The sequence below is a fragment of the Equus asinus genome, unplaced genomic scaffold (genome assembly GCF_041296235.1).
Source record: "Equus asinus isolate D_3611 breed Donkey unplaced genomic scaffold, EquAss-T2T_v2 contig_197, whole genome shotgun sequence".
In the NCBI taxonomy this organism is placed as follows: domain Eukaryota; kingdom Metazoa; phylum Chordata; class Mammalia; order Perissodactyla; family Equidae; genus Equus; species Equus asinus.
This window is the reverse complement of record NW_027224846.1, coordinates 1,088,538-1,116,125: the sequence shown is the minus strand read 5'-3', so window position 1 is coordinate 1,116,125 and position 27,588 is coordinate 1,088,538. Positions and strand designations below refer to the sequence as shown.

The 27,588-nt window shown below is 48.0% G+C and overlaps 1 long non-coding RNA gene across 1 annotated transcript; it reads right to left on the bottom strand.

Annotated features, from left to right (window-relative positions):
- Positions 1 to 1,382: 1,382 nt before the first annotated feature.
- Positions 1,383 to 27,588, bottom strand: LOC139043289 (uncharacterized). Its single transcript, XR_011500385.1, has 4 exons — positions 27,259 to 27,588; positions 23,838 to 23,933; positions 7,960 to 8,024; positions 1,383 to 1,609 (listed from the first exon to the last, which is right to left on the bottom strand). It is a non-coding gene; the product is annotated as an uncharacterized lncRNA (long non-coding RNA).

Here is a 27,588-nt window from a genome sequence, read left to right as displayed (position 1 = left end):
TTAATTTCAAAATTTATATAAACACCAAACAAAGACATAAACACGAAAATAAAAAAATGCTAAACATACATAGAGGGTAACCAGGGAGAGGAAGGGAGGTTGTTGTGAGGGAGAAGGTGGAAGGGATGGGTCAGGAGCTGGGGATGACGGGGATTGGAGAGGGAGCTCTCCCAGGGCCAACGCTGGGGCCTGAGACCACTGCAGGGGTCCAGCAGGAGCTGGAGCAGGGGTTGGCTCTCCCTGCTCCCTGGCGACAACTTCAGCCTGCCCCAGGGCCCTGGCAGGAGCCGAAGCAGGGTATGGCTCTCCCTGATTCAAGGCCCCGTCTTCAGTGGGCTCCACAGACCAAGAAGGAGTCATAGCAGGGGATGGCACTCCCTGGTCTGAGGCCTCATCTTCAGCAAGCTCACAGCCAGGGCAGGAGCAGGAACTGGGGAAGGCTCTCCATGCTCAGCTGGTTCGAGGACAGCCGGCTGCATGGCACCTGCACCAGCCTGAGTAGGGGCTGGCTCTCCCTGCTTCCGGCGTGAGGCCCCACTTGTCTCCTGCTCTTCTGCAGGAGCTGCTGAAAAGGATTGTTCTCCCCACACACGTGCTGAGTCCTGTGATGGCTCTGAGGTTTTTAGAAGAGTCCCTGAAGACGCCGGCCTTTTCCCCACACATGCCACTCCAGTGTTCCTGCACAGCTTCTCCTCCCTCGGGGAGATGGACTCCGTGTCCCCTTCCACCAGCTCCACACCCATCTCCCGAGTGGACCTCTGCAAAGACAGTGACCAACAGCCAGCCCAGAAGCATCAGAGCCCTGCTCAGCTGCCCCTGCTCTTTCTTCTGCCCTCTGCACCTAATGCTCCCAGATCAGGCACCACCCTGTGTCTGCGCAGAATTCTCCCCGGGATGAAACAGATAGACCTCAGGGGCTCGGGAGAAACCTCGGGCAGACGGTGCTGCCCGGCACACCATGTCTCACCCAATCAGCCATGAGCTGGGTTGGCAATGGGACCAGCCCACCAGGCTTCTAACCCCTCATCAGCCTGCTCCTCCTCGCAGTGGTCCACTCAAACCACCCTTCCACATACACACACACACACACACACGCGCACACACACACACACACACAGAGGGAGGGGACATAGTGCTGTCCAAGTGGCCTGGCCTGGATTGGCCCACCCTGGGCGTCCCTGTGTTACCTTTGTGTCCCTCCCCACAAACGTCCAGAGACATCTCAAGTGGGACAGGAGCCTGCATCTGCATCCTGGGCGCTCGTTGCAGGCTCTGCTGAGGCTGCAGCCCCATCAGATGGGCAGACAACACGAAAACACGGTGCTTCTGATGCAGGGTCAGTGAGCCGAGGAGTCGAAAGAAAGATTTTTTGGACTCTCAAGGTCTGGCAGCGGTGCTCTTTTATTTAGAGAATAGTACAGAATAGCATGGGGACAGGATCCATGGGCAGTGAAGAGCTGCAGGCATGGGGACAGGACCCATGGGCACTGAAGAGCTGCTGCTGCTGCTGCATGGGGACAGGACCCATGGCCAGTCGGAGCTTCTGCTGCTGCCTGGAGTTGAGGGTTAGTGCTAAATTTATAAGTCATGGGTACATGACTTATTTTTACTGGAAAAAGAAAAGATGATGTAAAATTCATTAAAAGATTTCAGTGCAGATGGGTTCTGGTTATTGTGCGCTCATATAACTTTAGACATGAATCTGGTCATATAGATTGGCATCTAGGTGAGGATGCCCTGGGCTTCTCTCCCTGGGGCAGCCCTAATTCATACCATAAAAATCCACCAGGTCATATAGTTTGGCGTGTAGGCCAGGTCACCTTGGGCTTCTCTAACTGGGGCAGCCTTAATCCACATCACTCCTTCTAGACAAGTGCTAGACAAGTGAGCTGTTGGGGGCTGTCTCTAGGAGCTGGGTGCCTAGAGACCAGGGTTCCAAGTTCTCTTGGGCTCAGTGAGGTCATTTCCTGGGGTCCCCTTCCCTAGGCTTCCTGCTCACACAAGACCTCCCTAAGGGCCCCCTGGGCTGCTGACTGCTCACCCCCCATCCCAACACCATGGCCATCCACAGTTGCACCAACACAGCCCATCCCACCGCCCCCGAGGAGGCCTGGCTCGAGTCAGAAGCCAGCGTTGGGGACGCAGAGCTGGTCAGACCTGGCTCCTCCTTCTTGCCAGTGATGTCCCCCTGGACAGCCATGTGCCTCTCAGGGCCTCCCCATGCCCCAATCTGTGCGGTGCGGGTCATTCTAGCACCTACTTGCCACGGATGTCTTCAGGTGTCTAGACCTATCAATCCCTCTAGTGCCTGTCAACCCATGGGCCGCTACCCCATGGAGCTCCTGCCCAGACTTAGCACGGGAAGGGTTCCACAAAGGGCTGGGCAGGAGTAGGCTCCAGGGCCCTGGCAGGAGTCGGAGCAGGGGATATCTCTCCCTGCTCCGCGGAAGAGACTTCAGCAGGCGCCAGGGTCCCTGCAGGAGCCAGAGCAGGGGTTGACTCTCCCTGCTCTGCGGCAAGGGCTTCAGCTGACTCCACAGTCCCAGCAGGAGGCATAGCAGGGTATGTCCCTCCCTGGTCTGAGTCCATGGCTTCAGGCTGCTTCAGGGCCCAAGCAGGAGCCAGAGCAGGGGATGGCTGTCCCTGATCCACAGCCAAGGCTACTGCTGACTCCACAGCCCCAGCAGGAGCCGTAGCAGGGGATGGCTCTCCCTGGTCTGAGGCTGCAGCTTCAGCTGGCTCCACAAGCGCCAGCAGGACCCAGAGCAGGCATGACTCTCCCTGCTTCCTGATCATGCCTTCCACTGTCACCAGGGCCCTTGCATGAGCCAGAGAAGTGGATGGCTCTCCATGCTTCATGGCCACGCATTCACTCAGCTCCACATCCCCAGCAGGAGGCGTAGCATGGATGGCTCTCCTTCATCCAAGACCACCGCTTCTGGCTGCTCCAGGGCCCTGGCAGGAGCTGCAGCAGGGGATGGCTCTCCCTGGTCCATGGCCACATATTCAGCCAGCTCCACAGCCCCAGCAGGAGCCAGAGCAGGGGATGGCTCTCCCTCATCCACTGCCGCGGCTTCCACCAGCTCCTGTGCCCTGCCAGTCACCTGAGCAGGTGATGGATCTGCCTGCTCTGTGGCCGCATCTTCAGCCAGCTCCAGGGCCCTAGCAAGAGACTCAACAGGGGGTGGCTCTCCCTGGTCCAAGGCCGCCACTTCAGCCAGCTCTAGGGACCAGACAGGAGCCGGAGCAGGAGAAGGCTTTCCCCACTTCCTGGCCATGTCTTCAGGTGGCTCCACAGCCCCAGCAGGAGCCGTTGCACTGGAGGGGTCTCCGTGCTCGCTGGTCGCAACTTCAGCCGACTCCTGGGTCCCAGCATGAGCCGGAACAGGGAATGGATCTCCATGCTTGACAGCTGCATCTTCAGCTGACTCCACAGCCCCAGCAGGAGAGGTAGTGTGGGATGTCTCTCCCTGGTCTGTGACCACGGCTTCAGCTGGCTCCAGAGCGCCGGCAGGAGTCGGAGCAGGGGATGGCTGTCTCTTGTCCGAGGCTGCGTCTTCAGCCTGTGCCCGGGTGCTGGCAGGAGCCAGAGCAGGGGATGGCTCTACCTGCTCAGTGGCCACGGCTTCACCTGGGTCCACAGCTCCAGCAGGAGCCGTAGCAGTGGGTGGCTCTCCCTGCTCCCTTGCCACACCTTCAGCCTGCTCCAGGGTACTGGCAGGAGCTGGAACAGAGGGTGGCTTTCCCTGGTTTTCATGGCCACATCTTCAGCCGGCTCCAGAGCCCTAGCAGGTGCTGTAGCAGGGCATGGTTCTCCCAGCTCCACGGCCGTGTCTTCATCCGGCTGCAAAGCCCCAGCAGGAGCCATAGCAGGGGGTGGCTCTCCCTGCTCAGCGGCGGTGGCTACAGCCAGCTCCACAGTCCCAGCAGGAGCCAGAGCAGAGGATGGCTCTCCCTGCTCCCTGGCCATGGTTTCTGCTGGCTCCAGGGCCCAGGCAGGAGCCGGAGGAGGGGATGGCTCTCCCTGCTCCGTTAGTGTGGACTCAGCCAGCTGCAGGTCTCCTGCCACAGTCGGTGCAGGGGATGACTCTCCTTGCTCGGATGGGGGTGCCTCAGCCAGTGGGAGGTCTCCTGCAGGAACCTGTTTAGGGGAGGGGTCCCCTGGCTGTGATGCTTGGGCCTCAACCAACAGAAGGTCTCCTGCAGGAGGCTGTGCAGTGAATGGCTCTCCCAGCATGGATGGTGGGACCTCATTCCCCCACAGATCTGCTGCAAGAGCCTGTGCAAGGGTGGCTCTCCCTGCATGGAGAATGGGTCTTCAGCTGCCTGCTTGTCTCCTGCTGGAGCCTGTGCAGGGGATGGCTCTCCTTGCTCAGTTAGTTGCGACTCAGCCAGCTACAGGTCTCTTGCTAGAGTCTGCAGGAGAAGACTCTCCTTGCTCAGATGGTGGTGGCTATCCTGTGGTAGGTTTCCTGCCAAAGCCTGTGCAAGGATAGCTCTCCCTGCACAGAAGGTGGGACTTCAGGCCCCTGCAAGTCTCCTACAGGAGGCTCTGCAAGGATGGCTCTCCTTGCATGGATAGTGGGGCCTCGTTCAGCTGCAGATCTCCTGCAGGAGCCTGTGCAGGAGATGACTCTCCCTGCACAGACGGTGGGGCCTCAGCTGGCTGCAGGTATCCTTCAGGAGCCTGTGCAGGGGATGGCTCTCCCTGCTCAGATGGTGTGGCCTCAGTCAGCTAGCGGTCTCCTGCAGAAGCCTTTCCAAGGATGCCTCTCCCTGCATGGATGGTGGGGCCTCAGCTGGCGGCAGGTTTCCTGCAGGATCCTGTGCAAGGATGGCTCTTCCTGCATGGATAGTGGGGCCTTACTCGGCTACAGGTCTCCTGCAGGAGCCTGTGCAGAGGATAATGTTTGGGGGGATAACACTCTCGTGGGAGAAAAAGGTTAAAAAAACTAGCTGTGCCAGACTGTATCCCAGCACTGTGTCTGTTCCAGGCTGTGTTTATCTTGCTCACCATTTTATTTCCATCCCTGGGGCAGTGCCTCGCACATGGTAGGTACCCATAGTCAATACTTAAATCCATAAGTGAATGCAAACAGAAAGTGCTGTGACAGTAGCAAAAGGGGAATTGGTAAGTCTCCCAGGGTGGAACAGAAGGGAGAGAAGGCATCATGGAGGAGGTGGCAGGGAATTTACCAGGTAGACTGGGGATGGGTAGCAGGAAAGGTTCCATGGCAGAGAGGAGGGGCAGGGGGGAGGCTTTAACTGCTGAGAGCATGTTGGGTGGCTGGAGTTTGATCTGCTTCCAGGGAAGCAGTGTGGGAGAGGCTGGAGGACCAGTGGAGAGTGAGCGATGCAGGATTTTGTGGAGTTGGGGGAGGAGGTGATGAAGGCCACTTGGGGAGCTTTGGGCAGGAGAGACAGGTGGGGAGACATGTGAGGAGAATTGACTGGATTTGGGGCTTGATTCGATGGACGGAGTGAGCTAGAGGGAGTCCAGCATGACTCCACAGGCCAAAGAGTGGCTGCTGATGTTCTCAGCCCAGATGGGGGAGTCCCAGAGGAGGAGCGGGCTTGGGCTGGGTGGGAGGGGGAAGCGAGGAGGAGGTAGAGAGTGTATCTGCTTTTAGGGTTGCAGTAGAGTGTAGTGCTACTTGCACAGGCTTCAAAGTCACATGTTCAAGTCCCTGCTTGCCCAAATAGTAACTGGATGACCTTGGACAACTTACCAACCTTCTCTGAGATTCAGTTTCTTGTTAGATGGTCTTGGATATTGTCTTAGCACAGTGGAAGGCATGATAAGCAGTCATTAAAGGTGCTTTTCATTAGGCTGTTAGAAAAATAGATCTGGAACTCAGTAGAGTCTTTGGGACTGGACAGAACAGTGTACAGTGGAGAGGGAAAGTCTTGGGAACAGATGCTGCCTCCCAGGGGAGTAAATAGTGAGGAGAGAAGAGGGCAGAAGACAGACCTTGGAGAAGGCTTCCAGCACTGAAGGGTAAGGAGTAGAGGCCGAGCTAGTGACACCGATTGGAAGCTATTAGTGAGGAGTTAGAGAGGGATGGGGAAGAGAAAGTCTCCCAGAGGAGGGAGCGTTTCCTTGGGGATGCAGTGTGATTGAGGAGCTCTTGGGTTTGCTACTTAGGACGTCGGGCACACTCCTTTAGCAAGAGCACTTTCTGTGCAGTGGCACAGAAGCCAGGCTGCAGTGGATTGAGAAAGAATCCGATGTGGAGGCCATGTGGGGCAGCCTGCCTGGATCCTTCCCCCTCATGGAGAATGAAGGAATGCTATCGTGCTTTGGGTCCATTGAGTAGGACATTGGGCTTTCAGAGACTTCTTCTCATGTACCTCTGCTCTGTCTGATAGGTTGCGTGTGGTCAGGACCATAGTCTGTTCCTGAGGGATAGAGGAGAAGTCTGTTCTAGTGGATGGGGCACAGATGGACAAACAGTGCCCCTCACACCCCCTTGGGAGGGGCCGTATGCAGCTGTGAGCTGTAGGGCTCTTAGGGGCTGGAACCATCTGCCTGTCTTTCACTCTTCCTTCTCTTATCACTTCCTGGGGACACTGTTCTCTTTGTGCGGTCCATATCCCCTCAGCCCCAGCTCCCCTGGACAGCACCTGCCAAACGGTTGGATGCAGGACTAGAGCTGCCCCTCAACAAAGGAGTTCTGAGCCTTTCTCTTCACAGAGACAGGAAACTGTCTGAAGCTTTCGAAGAAGACACAGGGGCCACCTGAAGGGAGCTCAACTGTAGCTGATTTGAGAATGTGATTAATGGAGGGAAGAATGAGGGACAAGCTTTCTCAACCCTGTATGCTGAATCTTTTTGTCTCTGATATTTGCCTGAGGGAGGGCCATTAAATTTAAGATTAAATCTCATATAAGTTCTCAATAATCCTACCACCGCATGAAGTCATCTTTGCCTCATTGTCTCCTGTTTTCTCCCAGTCCTTCTTCCTATGTGTCCATCATTTATACTGTAATCTTAACCTAGATGTGGCTTTATATGCTTCTTGTATCATTTCAATTTACAGAAAACATTTTTCCATGCTGGTAGAATGTTTTTTCTTTGCTGAGGAGATTTGCCCTGAACCAACATCTGTGCCAGTCTTCCTCTGTTTTGTGTGTGGCTTGCCACCACAGCACGGCCGTTGGCAAGTGGTGTAGGTCTGCACCGGGGAACCAAACCCAGGCCCCCAATGTGGAGCATGCCCAACTTAACCACTACGCCATGGGGCCAGCCCCATGTTGATACAATTTTCACAGTTACAGTTTTTAATATTTGCATGATATAGCATCATCTAATCATTTTATCAATTACTTCATTTTAGGTATAGAATACATTATTATTAACTATAGTCATCTTTTTGTATATTAGATCTCAATAGCTTATTTATTTCCTAACTGAGAGTTTGCACCCTTTAACCATCTCCTCATTCCCCTCTCACACCCCTGCTCCCTGGGAGCCACCATTCTACTCTCTGTTTCTATGAGTTTGACTTTTTTAGATTCCACATATAAGTAAGACTATGTAGTAATTGCCTTTCTGTGTCTGGCTTATTTCACTTAGCACAATGTCCTCCAGGTACATCCATGTTGTCAGGAAAGGCAGGATTTCTTTCTTTTTTAAAGCTGAGTAATATTCAGTTGTATAGATGGACTACATTTTTTTGTCCCGTCATCCATGAAAAGCCCTGTAGTTTATTCCCTATGGTGGCTGTTGTGACAAATGCTGTGGTGCACACGGGAGTGCGGATGTTACTTCAAGACACAGATTCTGTTGTCTTCTGTTTGGCCCCAGCTGTGGGATTGCTGCATCATATGACAGTTCCACTTTTAATGTTTTGAGAAATCTCCATATTGTTTTGCATAATGGCTGGACTAACAAAAACCAATTCCAGGTGGATTTTAAATACAAATGGAAGTTATAAAAATACCTTGTCCGCCACGTACCTTAGGAGAATATTTTCAAGGTCTTGGGGCAGGCAAGCATTTCATAGAACAAAAGGCATACTAACCTTAAAAAACAAAAGGATAAATTGGAAAGTATTAAAAAGAAGAACTTGTTTTTGTCTAAAGAAACTTTTAACAGAGTAAAGAAGGCAGACACAAAGGGCATAAATATTTGCCATTTATTTAGCTGACAAAAGATGACTCTGGGATGTGTCACTAACTCCTATAAATTGATAAAGACACACACAGACAATCCACCATGAAAAGAAATGGGCAGGAGATTTGACTAGGCATGTCACAAAAAAGATACCCAAATGGGAATCATTAGATGAATGGGTGTCCACATTATTACTCGTGAGGAAAATGCAAATTAAAATGACGGCGAGATACCCCTACATGTACGCCACAATGGTCAAAATCAAAAACTCTGACAACAGCCAGTGTTAATGAGGATGTGAAGCAACTAGAACTCTCATACACAGCTGTGAGGGTAAACTATTTCATCCACTTTGAAACTCTCTGGTAGTATCTCCTAGAGATGGACGTGCACATAGTCTATGACCCAACAATGATGTCCCCAACATAGATGTGTTCCTATGTTGGCCAGCAGACTTATACAAGATGTTCAGAGCAGCATCTTTTGGCATATCCTCAAACTGGAAACAACTCACTGGACATCAGTGGTGGAGTGGACAAATAAAATGGGTTAGGTTTCATAGTGCAATACCATACAGAAATAATGTTCAGCCACAGCCACATTCAAGAATATTGATGAATCTTACAAGCGTAATGAAAGAAGCTCGACATAGAAGGAGACACTCAGTATGATTCCATTTCAATAGAGTTCAAAGACAAGAAAGACAAATGGAAAGTTAGAATATTGATTTCCCTTGGGGGAGAGAGGCAGGGACCTGGGAGGGGGCATCAGGTGGCCGTTCAAGGGCAGCTCATGTTCTATTTCTTGTGGGTACCGGTTGCCGGATGTGTTCCCTTTGGGTAATTCATGGAACTAGGCAAGTATGATTTCCATAGTTTCTGGTATGTATGCTATGCTCCCAATCGCCAATCCAATCTTGTGATTGTACCCTTTTTGACTGATTAGTCCCAAGGCAAGGCACAGTGGTTGGCGCAAAGCTCTGGAATTAAGGACCTGGATGCATAGCCCAGATCTAACCTCTTCCTGCCTCAGAGACCCTGGCCAAGGGACTACCTCTCTAAGCGTCACTTTCTTCATCTGTAGGCTGGCTTGAAGATGGAAGCTGTCTCTTAGTTAGTGGGAGGATCCATTCCTTACTGGCACAGGGCAAGAACTCCATAAACAAGGGCTCTTGTGGTTGTTCTTGCTGTTCTTCCATGTTTGGGCGAGGGAGCTGGTGGATGGTGGCCTGTGGCGGAGGGAGGAGCAGGATGGGGATCAAGTGAAGACACGTTCTCCAGGTGAGGGTGAGGGGACAGAGCAGAGCTGATGCTGAGGTGCAGAGGGGAGGGTCCCAGGCCTGAGTCCCCTCCTTCCTTCCCCATCTCAGCTCCTGCCATCTGTAAACACAGGAGGTGAACTAACCAGGTGATCTCTAGATGGTTCACCCTTCCAGCTAGGACACTGGAGAGTTGGGAGGGTGACGGTTAGGCCATGAAAAGCCAAAAACAAATTTCCCAGTTGGATCCCCTCTCAAACACAAAGGACCATCTCTGGGAGTGAGTTGAGTTGGAGATCAGTGGTGGGATTATGGGTCCTTTCTATACTGTTCCTTGTACCTTTTTCTATTTGGGATGGGAGCCACCCAAGCTGAGGAGCTTCCTGGGTGGCTGAGGCTCCTGGGGTGTTTCCCTTATCTCAAGACTCCACATGAAAGGGGGTCCCTTGGCCCTGGAGAGCAGAGAGTCACGTTCTGTGGATGGGACGGCATGGAAGTCCCTGGGCTCCGGAATGCTCTGTCGGCCCTGCCACAGACCCTCCATGAGGGATGTCCCTGCATTTGATGGCTTGTGGGGGGATTACATTAAGAGGAGGGGGCTCATGCTGTCAGTGCCTGTCCTCCAGGGACCCGTGACCTTCTGCCCTCCTCCTTCTTGCCCTGAATCAGCCCCTAGCCTCCCCTTGGTGGAGCCCCATCTTCCCAGCCTGACCCATTAGAATCCGAACTCCCCCAGAAGCTCAAGAGGAGAGAGTCCATGAGTGCAGCTTTTGTCCACTCCAGGGTATCTACCCCTCTCAGCCTTTGGGCCTGGCCTCTCCCTGGGGGAGTCTGGGTCTCAGAAGCTGCACCTGGGCTCTCCCAGCTAGCAATATGTGCTTCCACTCACATCCTGTGCCACTGAGCTGTGTCCACCTGCGGTGTGTACAATCCATGCACTGAGCCTTGTTTGGGGTGAAGGTTTGTGCTGCACAGGGAAGCAGGAGTGGATGGTGAGGAGGGGACAGATGAGTGAAAAGCTGCCTAGAGCAGGCAGGAGTCAGGGGAGCCAGGGCACGATATGGTCGGCACTGGGGGCCTTGACATCTGCAGTCATGATGTGAAGGTGGGAGCAGCCCGCGCTCTGCAGCAGCCTCGGCCCCTCTGACTGCTGGGGTCAGGTGCAGGAGAGGCACAGAGTTGGGCTCCCAGGGCAGATTTCACCTGGCCGGGACCATGGAAGGAATGGGCAGAGCTGCGGGTCAGGAGCGTGGGGCTGTCCCGGAGCTCAGTGTGTGCTGGGAAAGGAAGGATGTGATGTAGGGAAAGGAAAGTGGGCATGGAGCAAGGGTGGCAGACGGAGACCCACTGGGCTGAGGAGGTGTTGGGGGAAGGAACCAACAGTGAGAGGGCAGGAACGACACCAGTGGGTGCTGGCTAGAGGTGGCTGGCCTGAAAAGGGGTGTCAGTCATGGTGGAGATGTTTAAATGTGTTCTGTGAGGCCAGGGCAGTGGGTGGTGGGGTTCGAGTGGAGGAGGGAGGAGGCAGGGCCACAAGGGTCTGGGATGTCAGAAGGATCCTCTGGGTGGATGCAGAGTGACCAAGAGGGGTCGATTCACAGTGGTGGTGTAGAGAGAGAAAGGACTGGCTTGCACACCCACCTCGATGCACACCCACCTCGATGCACACACACACGAACACACACACACTGTGATCAGAACACAGGGTGCTGTTGGCCCAAAGGCTGAGCACAGCTGCCTCTAGTGCTGGCTGATGTTGACGGCCCACTCCTTGTAGCCACGCCACTGTCCCTAAGGCCCCTCCTGCCCATGGAGACCCCACTGAAGAGCTTCATCTGCATGTCCTGATTATTCATCTTTTCGTTGAAGTCGCTGGTGCACTGGTCCCTCTCCAGGATGAAGCAGACATGGATGATGGCTCTCCACCCTGGAAGGGACACAGGTTAGAGCCATGTTGGACTTGTCAGGGTCCACGGGGATGGGGAGGGACCTAATGCCTGCAGGAGGGAGAGCAGATGTAGGGGGAGCCCCCATGCAGGGAGCTGCATGGTCAGGAGGGCAGCAGTCTCAGACCATCAGCAAAACAGAATGGATGTGGCTGGTGGCTGGCTGGGGTGCCCTCAATCCTGGTTCTCTGCTGGCCTCAGATCACCACCCTCAACTTGGCTCCTGAGGCTTGTTTTCCCGAGTTCTCTCATTGCTGCAGGGAGCTTAGGAGCAGCTGACCCAAGCCCCAGACTTGCAGACTGGGTCTCTGGATGGCGTAAGAGGAGATGACGGACACTGTACCAGCAGGATGTGGTGTCGCCTGAGGGCAGGGCCTGGTGAGGTGGGGGAAGCACAGGAGCCCTGTCCCTGGGCAGGGGCCAGCTTCAGTGAAAAAGACTGCCAGCTGGAAGGGTGGCCAAGGAAGACTGTGCTCGGGCTCCGGGAAACTGTAGAAAGTTGGTTCTTGGACACGGTGTGGACAGAACATGAGCTGCATGTTGGGACCCACCAGGATGACAGATGACTCTGAGCAGTGGAGGAAAACTGCCTCCCCAGGTGGAGATCTGAGGTTTCAGTGGACCGCGGGAGATGAGTCTGTCCCCTGAAAGGTCAGCCAGATTTGTTACTGAACCTGATGTGAGTTTGCTCACCTGTTGCGCAGCAAGCCAATCTCTGGCACCGGGTGTGGTGGAAGAAAGTAGGAACTTTATTTTTGCACAGCGCTGAGCAAGGAGAGAGGGCAGCTAACGCTGAAATCCCAAACTCCCCGAAAAGCTAAAAGGAAGGGTTTTTATTTGGGGCTTTAGGTAGGGGAGGGGGAGCATATGGCCTTGCTGGTCGGAGCTTTCCCACCAGCCTGTCTTTTGCCTTGAGACTACTTGCAGAGAGGAGGAAGCCTGTGACCTTGCTGGTCAGCAGCTTTCCCACCGGACTGTATCTCTTTGCGGGGAGGAGATAATCCAGGTGCTTGTCCTTGATGGTATCTGTCTCCATGGAGGATAGTGGATTATGGAGCCAGGAAGCCAGAGAGTAAGCAAGGAATGAGTGTGATTTTAAACCCATATATTCTGGGTTTAATGTGGGGAAACTGATATCAGGGTCCGTATCATAGCCACTATAGAAAGCAGTATGGAGTATCCTTAGGTAATTAACAATAGATCTACCATAGGATCCAGCGATTCCACTGTTGGGTCTTTATCCAATGAGCTTGAAAACACAAATGCATACAGATACATGCATCTCTATGTTCATGGCAGCATTATTCACAATAGCCAAGACTTGGAAGCAACCTAGGTGCCCATCAAGGGACAAATGGATAAAGAAGATGTGGTATATATATACACAATGGAATACTACTCAGCCATAAGAAATGATGAAACCTGGCCATTTGTGACAATATAGATCAACCTTGAGGGTATTATACTAAGTGAAAAATGTCAGAGGGAGAAAGTCAAATACCATATGATTTCACCCATAAGTAGAAGACAAAAACAACAGCAAACAATCACATATCAACAGTGATTGGAGTAGTGGTTACCAGAGGGGAAGGAGGGAGGGAAACGGGTGAAAGGCGTGGCTGGGCACACATGTGTCTTGTTGGATTGTAATTAGTCTTTGGCTGGTGAACATGATCTAATCTACACAGAATTTGAAACATATTATGATGTATATCATAATATACACAAAAATTTAGAATTACAGTCTGGATCCAAACTTCCGTATTTTTAAAAAAATGTGTTTAAATTCTTAGAATAGTTTCTTACTTTACATTGATCATCACTTTAATCTGTGTTACCTTTTTGTGTGTGTGTGTAAGGAAGATTGGCCCTGAGCTAACATCTGTTGCCAATCTTCCTCCTTTTTTTTCCTTGCCAAAGCCCCAGTACATAGTTGTGTATTCTAGCGCTTCTATGTGGAATGCCTCCACAGCATGGCTTGATGAGCAGTGTGCAGGTTCACATGCAGGATCTGAACTGGCAAACCTTGGGCTGCCAAACAGGAGCACAGGAACTTAATCACTAGGCCATGGGGCTGGCCCACAGCTTCCATATTTTATGCTAATCTTAAATAATGCTATCCAGCAAACTGAGTAAGAGGGAAAATTTTCCAACTTGTTTTATGAGGACTGTAAAATCTTGATACCAAAACCTTACAAGGACCCTACAAAAAGGGGAATAATAAACAAACAGAAAATTAGACTTTATGAATTATACCATTAACTATAACAGCAAAAGCTTCAAATATGAAAGATTAAATTTGATGAAATATGTAGAAGACCCCTAGATTACAAACAACAAAATATTTTTAAGAAAAATTTAAAAGACCTAAATAAAAGGAGGGCTGCAACATGCTCATGGATTGGAAGACTGTGTACTTAGAGATGTCAATTTTCTCCAAATTTTTCTATAGAGTCAATGTAATGGCAATCAAACTAAAAGCAGTTATGGGTGGTGGGTGGAGGGACTTACATAATGAGCCAAAAATAGTCATGATACTCTTGGAGAAGAAAAATAAAAGCGATGGACTTACACTGCTAAATATCTAGACTAAAGCTATAATAATTGAAACAGGGTGCTATTGGCACAACGTTATACACATAGACAAATGGAACATAGAAGTCTGGAAGTACACCTACAGATAAGACAGATGATATTGCAATGTAGTGGGGGAAGGATGTTCTTTTCAATAAATAATGCTGGGTAAGTTGGATGTGAATATGGAAAGAATACATTTTGATCCCGACCTCACACCATACACAAACATCAATTTCAGGTGCATATAAAATCTAAATGTGAAAGATATAACAGTAAAGACTCTTTTAGAAGAAAAAATAGAAAAATATTTATGAGCTTCGAGTAGGACAGATTTTTTAAACTGGACATTAAAACACTATACAGGCTACAAATAGAAACATTGCACTACATTAAAATTAAGAACTTCCAGTTATCAAAAATTACCATATAAAGCCTAAAAATGAGAGTTACAGAGGAGAAAGGGTATCAATACTTACGTTGAAGAAAGAACTCATGAGCAAAACATATTAAGAACCCTTACAATCTCACTAAGAAAAAAGCTGACAATTCAATAGAAAATAGGCAAAGCATTTGAACAGGCACTCACAACAGAGAACATCCAAATGGCTGATCAACATATGAAAGGCTCTTAACATGATTAGTCACCAGAGAAATGCAAAGTAAACCTACATTTGAAATAGAGTCACTCACCTCCTATGATGGCTAAAATAAAAAATACAGACACACCAACCGAATTTTGGCAAGGAGATTGAACAAGTGGAACAACTGGATTTCTCATACACTGCAGGTTGGAGAGTAAATTACAACAACCACCACTTTGTGAAACACTTTGTCAGTATCTGCTATAGCTGAGAATGAGAATACAGCCAACAGGAATGCTAGTATTTGGCCACCAAGGTCTTGTTCTAGAATTTTCATACGAGTACTATTTATAACAGACCAAAGTGGAAACTATCCAAATATCCATCAATATTAGAGTGGGTAATTAAACTGTGGGATAGGCACACAATGCAAATCTATTCAGTAACGAGAACAAATGTCTAAACACAACAGCAGGAATGAACCTCATGAAGCAAAATATTGAGCCAAAGAAGTTAAACACAAAAGAGTATGCCCGTACAATTCTAAATTTATCAAGTTCAAAACCAGGCTCAATTTAGCTATGGTATTCAAAGTCAAATAGTAGTTACCCCTGTGGGACACTGATGGAAAGCAGAATAATAAGAACTGCTGGGGGGCAAGTGACATTGTTTGTCTTGATCTGTGTGCTGGTTACCCTATGGATTCACTTTCTGAAAATTCATCATGCTGTACCCTTATGATTTGTTCAGTTCTCTGAATATATGGTATACTTAATAAAATGTTTTTAAACCCATATTACTCCTACAAGTATTAGGATTTAGTAGAGGGGTCAGATGAAATAATTAAAACTATAACACACTTCCTCTGTCTTTGACAAAATGAATAGTTAAATAGATCACACTTTCTAACCTAGAGAATCTAATTCAGTTGCTCAGCAAGCAAGCAGTCAGATTTGGGATCTAATGTATTAGGCCACATAAGCATTTCATTTAATATCTCAAAGTAGGGAACAAATCTAATCATTTGTAACATAATGGTCACTTTCTTAAAGGGCTCTTGGGTAAGAGCAGAAACAAAGACAGGAATCAGAAAATAGTAGCAAAGACGTGAGATGACAGAGTGAGAGAAAGAGAGGATACATAAGTGAGTAGGTTGAGTGAGGCTGAAATTTCTCCAGACTTCACTTATCCTGGAGCAATGTCAGCAGTTCCAGCTACACATGGCACATTGAATATACATAAAACAAATACAGTGATAAAAATGTTTCTGAACTACATTTTGAAAACTTGTGGAGAAAAAAACGCGGGAAGCCCAAGAGAGGGTCAGAGAATGAGAGAGATATGAGACAAATACTAAGAAAAGAATAGAAAGGCAGACAGATGCAGAAGACATCAAAGAGCAAAAAGAGGTCCAACTTCAGACCTATACGGACTTACTTCATCTTTTCCTCTCCAGATGCAATTCTACCTGCAGAAGTAGTGACTTTAACTCATATGGCAACTGATATAAATGTTGACAACGTGAAGGAGTAATGGGACTTGTATGTGAATTTCCATCTTACTCATGAGCAAAACAAAATGTGGCAGCATCATGACATTAACAGTTGATCAGACATAGGACAAGTGCAATTTGATTAAATGTAGGAAAAAAGAGAAAGCCCAACTCTATTGTTCCTGAAATCATTAGTGAAACAGAATCTAATGAAGAGGAAAGACCTCACAGATTATTTATTCCCTGCCCTTTCCTGGCATACAAACTTAGGAAACTTGGCTCATTCCTAGTAAAATATAGAGAAAGTCTAGGTATTTCTCAAATTAAACTGACTCTTATATAAGATTCTGTTTCTGCAGGTGGGACAGAGACGCTTAGGGCTTCTCTATAAGGATATTATCAATGATCCTCAGTTTGGACACATTAGCAGATATATGACTCTGTAGGAGAAAATTTTTGTGTAGCCTATAAGCACTGCCCTCTTGTGAAAAGATTGCATCCCTGAGGAAAACCACTTGTCCTATATTCCTAGTAACAGCCATGGCAGGAAGGGGTGGACCCAGAACAAAAGAGGTTGATTCGTATCCCCCATCTCACTTATGCTCTGGCCACACAGGAAGAGAAGAGGTGTGTGGAGAGTTCTAATGTGAGGTCCTGAAGGGAGAGGTGTGTGAAAGCAGAAGGGAAGTAAGACCAAAGGAAGAAAAATTGATTCCTCTCTCCAACTTTAAAGGGAAAAAGGCAAATGGAAAGAGACAGAGTAAGTTAGAGGGGATGAGGGAATGGTGGACACAGCCAGCATAGGAGAAAATGAATTTGGAGTGCATTGGTTTAATGACCTGAAGCTTCAATAGATATGTGTCTTCATAATCACTGAAAATAAAAATAAATAGGCTTAAAAGAGGACAAAGAAGAAGAAACGGCATCTTGGATGATCATCCCAGTCTAGCCTGGTGATGACACAGCCTGCACACCATCAGATGGCAACAATACGAGAGTCCCCACGGAAGACCTGCTGAGCTAAACCCTTCCCAAACTCCTGACCCACAAAATAGTGAGAAAAATAAAACAATTATTGGAAGTTGCCAAGTTTCAGGATAATTTGTTAACTAGCTAAAGGTAACTGGAACAGCCACCCAAGACAGAAGCATATCTGCCTGGGCAAAGAGAACTGCCAGAGAAACACATGGGTTAGGGGCATTGGATTTATGGGTGTTGCATGGGCCCAGGGTCCGGTATGCAGCCCCCAATGGTGGTAGAGCCCGTGTCAGAGGTGCTGCCGCTGCAGGCTGTGTCACAAGTTCTGCTGTGGCTCCTGACACCTCAGGTTGAAGATGCCACCTTCCACTGCTGTGGGAGGGGTAGGTGTGAAGCCAGAAGTACCTTTTCTCCTCCTGTAGCCTCTGGTTGTTGTTGTAGGTAAGTGTGATTTTTGAAACCTCGCATCAGGGCACCACTGCCTCTGCCAGTGGTATCTGCATTTTGAATGCAGACCTTGATGTTGAAAGACCAGGGTCAGAGTCATTGCTGCCTGGGGAAAGGGAGGGGGCTAGTTCACTGGCACTGCTGTGTTGCCTGCAGTCTCAGGGCATGGGCGCCCCCCACCATCGTGGGGGTGGGGTAGGGCTAAACCGAATGTCATTGTTCTTCCTGCAGTCTCTGGTCACTGGCCCGCGCTGGTGAGCATTTTGAAATCTCAGGTCAGAGCACCACCACCCTTGCTGTGGAGATCTGTGCTGTGGATGCTGTACCCACGGCTGGAAACACCAGTGCCACTGTCAGAGGGAGAGAGGGAGCTGGGTCGCTGGCACTGCTGTGTGTCCTGAAGCCTCAGATCGTGTGCACCACCCACCACTGCTGGGACAAAGAGGGGCTATGCAACAAGCACCATGCCTGCTCCTGTAGCCTCAGGCTGCTGATGCATGCAGCTGTGCTCCTCAGGTTAAGACACCAGAACCACCACGGGCAGCATACACATTTTGTATTGCCACTGCCTTGGGAGGGGTAGGGGGCTGCTTCCCTAGTTCCATTGCTCTAGCCCACCAACCTTCTGATGTATAGATGCACGGAAGTCTCAGGCATTCTGGTGTTCTTTGCAGCGAGTCCTTTTTTGGTCAATTGATGTCCCACTAGGTGTAACGTAAAGTGGACAGACAAAGAGAACAACTGACTTTACCATGATGCAGCTGTCACGTTTCTTTTTTTAAAATTAATTATTTATTTATTTTCTGATGTACATCATAATATATTTCGAATTCTGTGTAGATTACATGATGTTCACCACCAGAAAACTGGTTATAGTCCATCCCCTCACATGTGAGCCTCATCACCCCTTATGCCCTCCCCCCTCCTCCCTTCCCCTATGATAACCACCAATCCAATCTCCAATGCTATGTGTTTGTTTGTCATTGTTTTTATCCTTTACTTATGAGGGAGATAATATGGAATTTGAGTTTCTCGCCCTGACTTATTTAACTCAGCATAATACCCTTAAGAACCATCCGTGTTGTCACAAATGGCCAGATTTCATCTTTTCTTAGGGCTGAGTAGTAGTCCATCGTGTATAAATACCACATCTTCTTTATCCATTCGTCCCTTGATGGGCACCTAGGTTGCTTCCAAGTCTTGGCTATTGTGTATAACGCTGCAACGAACATGGGGTGCCAGTATCTTTGTGCCTTTGTGTTTTCAAGTTCCTTGGATAAATACCCAGCAGTGGGATAGTGGGATCATATGGTAGATCTATCCTTAATTTTCTGAGGAAACTCCATACTGCTTTCCACAGTGGCTGCACCAGTCTGCCCTCCCACCAGCAGTGAACAAGCGTTCCCTTCTCTCCACATCCTCTTCAATATTTGTTGTTTCCTGTCTTGTTATTTATAGCCATTCTGACCAGAGTGAGGTGATCCCTCTTTGTAGTTTTGATTTGCATTTCCCTGATAGCTAATGATGTTATTTTACTTCTGTATCTGAAATCTTTTCACATGTTATATTAATGTAGTCTATAAAATTGGAGTATGACCAACAGCGAGAGTGAGGAATGCTAGCAGTAACTTCCTGCTTCCATTCCTTGACTTCTCTTCTATGATATGGCACATGGGGAAACCTCAAAAGTGTCCTGTGGGTAACAGAGGCTAGATCTTTCTCACTGTCTTCTCAAAAGTGTTGGGTAGAAAAAGAATACAGAGAACTTGGTTCCAAGATGGAAAAAAGCCAGGGACTCTAGGGAATATTTCTCTCCATGGTTAATTGACCCTTAGAGAAGATATCCCCATGTTGTCTTCAGAGCCACGTTCATCGAGATAACTAGTTCTCCTGACCTCTACAGACTAAGTCCAAGAAAGCCCTTTGGGAATGCTCATCTCCGTGCATACAACAAGTGTAATTGGCATCTTGAGTAATGGTTTTCAGAAGAGATTCAGGATGTGTCCTCTGGGTTGGAATCTCTGATGCCATCTACTTAGTGTCTTTGATTTGCCTCAGGTGACATCATCATAGGTCATCTGGACTAGGGCTTGATTCATTTCTCACAGACAGTACTCCTCTTCCCTCACATTTGCCTTGTTTCAGACCAAGTCTCATTCCTGCTAAGAAAACATTCACGGAGTCATGAAGGGGCTAATTCTAAAAAGACCAGTGCTAAAGGCAAATTCTGGTTTTATTAAATAGAAAAGGGGGTATAAAGCTAAGAAGAGAGTGCCTTCAACGATTCAAAATAGCAGAAAACACAAAACAGATTTTCTTTTGACTCTAGGCCCATTGATGATTAAGCTGGTGTTAGATGTAGCTTCTTAATCAGGTAACATTAATTGAAATTCTTATTGCCTAAGCTTGCATGGCCAGTTTGGAATGGAGAGGCATCTGAAATATAGGTTTAGAGGCAGCAGAAGCATTTGCATGATTCAAAGACCCAACTAGTAGACGTTAAGGAAGTCCAGTTACTTAATCTATCCTGACGTGTGCTGATGGAGCTCAAAACCTGAGCATACCTTGCAAGAGCCTTACAGAATTACATGCACTGTTGCTCTTGATGATGGTCTGTCACTAGGATAGTTAGCATAATCAGTGCTGACTGTGGAGGACAATATAGTCTATGCCATTCCACCAGTAAATAGAGATTTCCAGGGTTAGAGAAGGGAGTCTGATGAGCACCTCAGAAAAGACTTGTTTGGATGACCGATAGCCAATGTGTGAGTCAGCGCGGGCCTATCCTGCCCTCTCCATTTCACTTCTATACTTGTTCTGCCCACGAGTCTCTGCAGCGGAAATTTCAGGTAAGGTAATGTTGGTGTTTCAGGAATCCATGAAATCTTTTTTAGAAACTGGGCACACCCTGACAATGTCAGTTTATGTCCTCATTCGTTAAATCTGACGGTGATACTGGTCAGTTCATGAGGAAAGCTGCCTGATGAGGCAGAGGAAAAAAAGTCAGTTGAGAGCCACAAATCGGAATGGGAAATTACTAGAAAAGCTACCTGGGGCAGGAAGAGAGAGGACATGAATCAGATGATGGAAAAGTTACGCTACAGAGATTTAAAGAGAAAGATGGGAAAAAAAATGAGGAAAGAGATAGGAAATATATGAATACTTTAGTAAAAGGGAAATGTGTGGATGTCTGCTTAGGGCTGGAGTGATCAGGAGGAACATAGAAAAGTTGAGCCCTTAGTCCACAAGAAGCTGAATTTTAAATAGTGTGAGATGACAGCCAAAATGATGATACTAGGTGGCATTAATATGGAGAGAGTTAATAGATGTGGCTTCTTTCTTATGGTCAAATCACACTTTAAAGAATACGTTCAGCTCTGAGTTCTTCACTTTAAAAACTAAGTAGATGGTGTGGAATGCACGGAGAGCTAGGGAGACTTTTAGGAGGAAAAACACAAAGAGGGATAGAGTGGATATTTTGAGGATCAGTGTAGATTAGTATTCTGCACTAGGCTTCACCATGGCGACCAACTCTCATTTTGAGAAGTATTCATATGAGAATTAGATACAGGGCTGATTGGGAGAGTTGGTTGATTAAATATTATAATCTTAGTTTTGTCAGCCTGATCTGTAATTTGAAGGCTCTCAAGTCTACCTAGGACACATATCCTGTTTGTTTTTAGGTACATAAGTACAATGGCTTTGTTATGTTTCAACCTGGCACCCATTCATATTTCTTTAAACTATACTTAACTTCCAAATAAAGACAATACTGAGTTTTCCTTCCACCTAACATGATAAAGGTTTCCATGTACAATGAAAAACATGTTAACCTTTTCCCAAGAAGAGGATACAAAACACACTGTTCCTTTCCCCATAAGAGGATACAAAATCCTTTTTTTTGTTTTTAGGCAAAATTCATTTACTCCTATCTGATTCATACCCCTCCTTTTATGTCATATAACTTAAATACCGAGATATGAAGCTAACCATATTGTTATAGCGTATGTTAGAAATGGTGATGAAGGAGAGGATGAAAACAAAAATATTTAGTTAATATATTTGAACAAAATATTCATATCAAAACAAGGAAGAAAGGCCTGTAACTATTAAAATTTTAGTTTTTGCAGCAGCTCACATGATCATAGCTGGTGTTTATAGCTGCCTTCATTCACTACCCATTCCATATTCCCTTAGTCTACAGTTGGTCAGTTTCCTTGTCAGGTGGGGTGACATAAGCTTCATTCTGGAATGATCTGGACCATTAGTAGTCCTGTCTGAATTGGGTGGTTATGGGCTTTCGCTGACTTTCACCACAAAGAAGCTCCCTAGAAAATCTCCTGCATTGCAGACATGCTCCTCCTTATCTCCATGGTGTAGGAGCAACTGAATTTCCCCCTGCGGCTCAGGATCGGTCACATCAGCCAGTATATAGTACATCCTTAGTTTGTTGATTCAGTGATATGTGGAGCCAAAAGTGGCAGGATAGCAGGCTCAACTCTCAGTAAATGAAATCATTGTTGTGTCATCTGGTAGAAAAACACTTGTCTTTGGAACAAAGACCTCTAACCCAGCAGAGCCTAAAAGTGCAGAAACAGGAAGCAAAGATTTTCCTGGTGGATCATAATTATAAATTTTCTAGTGAGAGGACTCATTCCCATTTTTACCTCTTGATTCCTGGTCCCGAGAACCTGATTGATGGAAGAAACAGCATCAGAAATTAGATGCAGATTAGCAGTATTTACTACATCCTGGAGGACATTGTCCCAGCCATATGTGGTGTTTCCAACCAGCTGTTGCCATAACCGAGTCTTCAAAAGACCTTTCCACCATCATATTAAACCAGTTGTTTTAGGAAGATGGAGAATATGCTAAGACCAGTGGATTCCATGAGCATGGGCCCATTCCCACACTTCATTTGCTGTGAAATGAGTTGCTTAGGCAGAAGCAATGTTTCATGGAATACCACTATGGTGAGTAAAGCATTCTATAGGTCCACAGGTGGTTTTTTGGCAGCAACACTGTACGCAAGGAAGGCAAACCCATATCCAGAGTAAGTGTCTATTGTAATAAAAACAAAGCACTGTCCCTTCTGTGATGAAAGTTATCCAGTTGACCCACTCTACCACCAAGTAGCTGGCTGTTCTCCTGGATAGTAATACCATATCAAGGACTCAATCTTGGTCCCAGCTGTTGGCAGGTTGGGCACCCAACAGTGGCTGTAGCTAGATTGACCTTGGTGAGTGGAAGCCCATGTTGCTGAGCCCATGTGTAGCCTCCATCATGTCTTCCATGACTACTTTGTTAGTGGGTCCATTTGCATCAACAGGAGTGACTGAGGAGGAGTCCTAACTGACATCCACAGAATGGGTTGGCACTTGGATAGGATGACTCATTCTGTGGATGATAGTAATGGGCATTTCTTCCTTGTTTTTTATGAATATTTGGCATGATTTTGGTTGTATGCAGGATAGTTATACGTGTTAGGCAGAAGGATGACTTTGTCCTGTTTCTTTCATGATTAAGTGTGCTTTAAGGAGATGTGTATGTGTACCAAGTTGACATGGGATGGACTCTGGTCGCTTTGTAATGTGTCAATGGGGCTAGGATGAACTACATTTCCCAGAGTTCCAATGTTTGTGTGTTTCTGGCTAAGGGGGGCCACAGGAGAGATTCTCAGGGAGATGTCGAGGCAGAAGGGAAGCAGCTGCTGTGTTGTTTACAGAATGTAAAGTTGGCGATCTGCTGGCTCACCTCATTGTTGTGAAGCAGCAGCTGGGCCTGAGATTGGCTCTACCTTGCCCTCAACCTTCCTTTAGCATCTGTGACTTCTGGGCCAGGTGTGTGTGTTCAGCCTCATGAAGAAGGTCCCTGACTTCCACAAGATAACCATACCACAATTTCCAGAGACAGCAAGAAATGACATGAATTTCAGTCCATGTTGCGGGGTTACAGCTGAAGCATGTGGGTTCCAGCCTGCAATTGATCTACCACACTTCATACCCATCTTCCCTTCATGACTGCTTGCCACAGGGACTTCAATGTCCAGCATCAGACACAAAGGTAACAGCCTCACACAGACTGCTTAACCAGCTTTCATACTTGCACAAGGCCAAATTTCCATACAATCCATTAAATGTATATGTCTACGTATGTATCAATCTCTTAGTGGTTCAACTTCTCTAGTTAACTCTGACTGTTATAATAAGCAAAAATACTATACATGTATTATTTATACATATAAATATAATATATAGAAAATTTGTTGTATACATAAGGATAAAAGTACAAATGTTTACAAAAATATGAAACTGTATACATGTGTTTACGTATTTTATAAAAGCGTATTTGTGCGTATATGTACTTATAAAATATATACATAAGTGTGTATAGATTTCTTTCTTAAAGAGGAGAGACTATTGTTTTGGAGTTTGACACTTACGGGGGCCAGTAGATTCCAGAATTTCAGGGTGACCATGTTTGTGAAGAGAAATTTGAAGTTCTCACTTTTTCTAAATGGGTACTTCAACAATTTGACCTGTTGAATAATTAGAAATAGAAAAATTTTTCTTCAAAAATTCTTTTGTAGATCAAAAGGTAATATTATGAGGTATACTGAGCCCCAGTATTTCTGATATCATTCTTCCTTTCCACTTCCTGTTACCCAAGGGACACAGAAAGGGGAGATGCGGCAGAGGAATCAGACCTCTCTGGCAGACTTCATCCTTGAAGGCCTCTTTGATGACTCCCTCACCCACCTTTTTCTTTTCTTCTTGACCCTGGTGGTCTTCCTGATTGCGGTGAGTGGCAACACCCTCACCATTCTCCTCATCTGTGCCGATCCCCAGCTTCATACACCCATGTACTTCCTGCTCAGCCAGCTCTCGGTTATGGATCTGACGTATGTCTTCCCAACCGTCCCCAAGATGGCTACCAACTATGTATCGGGCAAGAAGTCCATCTCCTTTGCCGGCTGTATGACCCAGCACTTCCTCTATTTATCTGTGGCTGGTGCTGAGTGTCTCCTCCTAGCTCTCATGTCCTATGACCGCTACGTTGCCATCTGCCATCCACTGTGTTACACTGCTCTCATGAACAGAAGGGTGTGAAAGCTATATAATGTTAGAATCCACTGTTACTGCAATAAAATAAAATAAAATAAAATAAAATAAATTAAAATAAAGAAGTGTAGGAGCCTCAAGAGGCTAACAGGCTTTTGAAAAGTTATTCTAGGGATTTGTATGGCTTAGCTCAGGGCGGCAGACACCAGCCTGAGACACAGCTGTGACACAGCCACTAACTTCAACTAAATCATGTTCCGACTGGAGGGAAATCAAAACTACTGTAATCATAATTTATTGAAGGCTTCACTTTGTGCCAGATCCTGTGCCGACTGCTTTGCACCAACTGTCTCATTTAATCCTCACATCCAAAAGGCAGGTTACCGTTATTCTCCCCATTTTCAAGGTGAGGAGGCGGAAGCAGAAAGATGGCAATCTGCCTGGAATTCACAGAAGGATTCTCTAGGTAATGACACGACTTTTGGACAAGATTTAAAGGTTTAACACATTACGGTGAAGATGCAGATCCCAGTATCACAGAACGTGAAAAACACTGAGTCCTGCCAAATGTATTAAAACACTAATTATGGATCCTCACAATCTCTTGGCCTGTTTTCTCAGATGAGGGAAAACCCAGCGTGAAAAACCGTTGAGGAGATGTCTGCAGAGGAGGACTACGTCTGGTCTTTAAAGCCGGGAACTATCCCAGTAGATTCTGAGTCAGTGGGTCCAGAGTAGGCCTTGAGCGTCTCTGTGCTTTTCAAAAGCCCCACAGGCTACACTTCCGTGCCCTTGGAGTTGGGAAGTACAGTCATGCCCTACATCGGGACGTTTCAGTCAACAACGGGGGTCCCATCAGATTAGTCCCCTATGGCCTAGGTGTGTAGGAGGCCCTGCCATCCAGGTTTAGGAACTCCGTGGTGTTGGCACAGTCTTGAGATTGCCTGACCACGACACACTCCTCAGAGCTTATCCCCACTGTTAAGCAAAGCATGACTATACTACCTTGGATTCTCCACAGTCCCAGACCCTGCACTGTTTAGATGACTGCACACGCAGAGGGCACCGTGTCTGAGGCAGAGAGCAGCTGGAATCACAAAAGCTCTCAACAGGGAGTCAAGGAAAGGCGTGCTCTGCTTACACGACTCTCTACTTTGCTCTGGGTCTGAACCATTTCATAGCTAATCTGCTTTTTTGAACCCAGCAGCTTTGCAAAAAAAAAAAAAAAGGTAACCAACAAACACTAAACAAACCAATATAAACAATACATATTAAATAAGCCTAACCCTACTAGGCTACTGAAAAGGCTTTGATTTCCCTGGGATAATTTGGACAGCATTAGATTGTTTTACCAAGAGCAGCCAAGTCGAGGGAGATTATTTCTAATTCCACAGTGCTGCAGATGCGGTCAGTAGCCACCGCAAGCTGGAAAGGAAACAAAGTTGGCTGTAATCCATTCCAGTTCACACGTTTCACCAGGGACAGCCTCCAAGCCTTTACTACTTATGTATGCGTTTATCCATTTCTTTAATCAACCACTACTAACGCCTACTAAAGGCCAGACACTGCTCGAAGTACTTTACGGATATGAAATATCCTCTCACCTTTACACTCACCTATGGAGTGTGTATGATAATCATCCCTGTTTTACAGATCAGGAAACTGACACACAGAATGGTACAGTAACTTGCCCAAGTTCACACAGCCCATAGGTGGCACAGCCAGGACCCATTTGACAGAGTCTGGCTCCAGAGTCCACGTTCTGAATCACCACGCTTAGCCTCCAAAAACCTACAGAAAGCGCCAGCCTCAATCGAAAAGTTCTGTTTTCCCCACCCTACAGTCCCTACGCGGTGGCCCCAGTCTCCAGGGCATTCTTTCAGCTCCTCTGACAGGCCACACTCCTCCCTTGCCCTGTCCCAACACTCTCCCGCACAAGTCCTCCTTTTCTTTTAGGCATCTGCTCTCAGCTTCAACATCACTGCCTAAGTCACAAAGTCTAACAGGAAATGCCGTATTTCTCAACACTCAACACAAAATTGCTTTCACATAACTCCTAGGTAATTTGTTGCCGCCTATCTGTCCTTTCCAACTAGGCTGTGAGGTCCAGTACGTCAAACACCCTGTCAGTCTTGCTCCTCAAGTGTCCAGACCACTGAACACGCGCCGACCAGAGGAAAGGAAGGACTTGTCCCAAAGTCAACTCTCCAGACTTTCTGTGGAAGGAGGGAACGAACGGAGCACCCTCGAGCCTCATGCTTTCTTTGCCATACTTTCAAGTGTGGGACACATACCTGTGCTCACAACGCTCCCCGGACAGCCCCCACTGCACCCCTAACAGGTAGACTTCTGCACAGTCAAGGCCTTTGGAAAGCACTGGCTCTGCACACAAATATTATGTGGCCCTCGACAGGCCACTTCCCCTGAACCGGCCTGAGCTTCAGGCCCACGACAGGCTTCGTGAAAACCCCAACGGAACGTAGCCTCGAAAAGAGGGAGACCTGCACTCCTCAGAACGCCTCGAGACCAGTGTCCTTATCGACTTCGCGTCTGTCCTTCCAAGAAGCCAAGACCACGGGTGCCACTTCAGCGCCCGACTCCCGGGCACCGCAGCCCCAGGCTGGCCCCGTGCCCGGCACACACCGCCCGTTCCACAAACGCCTGAAGCGCACGAAGAGACCCCCTCGCTCCCCGCGCCACACAGCTGTCCCTCGACCTGACGGGCACCTCTCGGCGCACAAGCCTATTCCTCAGGGACACGCTCGCCTCCCACCAGCCCCCAGGCCCACGCCCCCCAGGTACCTCTCCCAGATGGAATCATCTTCGCGGGCGCCCTGGTCGTCCGTGTCCAGCGAGCAGGAAGAGCGGGAGCTGAAGGAGGGCCTCCTCAGGCTAGCGGCCATGGCTGTGGAGGGCCCGGGCTGCTGTGCCCAGCGGGGACACGGAGCGGAATCCACGGACGCCGGGGGAACGGACGAGCGAGCCCGGCCCGGGAGAGAGCAGCACAGCGCGGCTGGACTCCGCCGGGCTTGGCTCTGGGCAGGCAGGCGCGGCTCGCCGCCGACGCCTCCCCGGACGGTGGCCCAGCAGCCGCGCGCTCCTCTCCTCGCGCGCGCGCCGCCGCCCAGACGC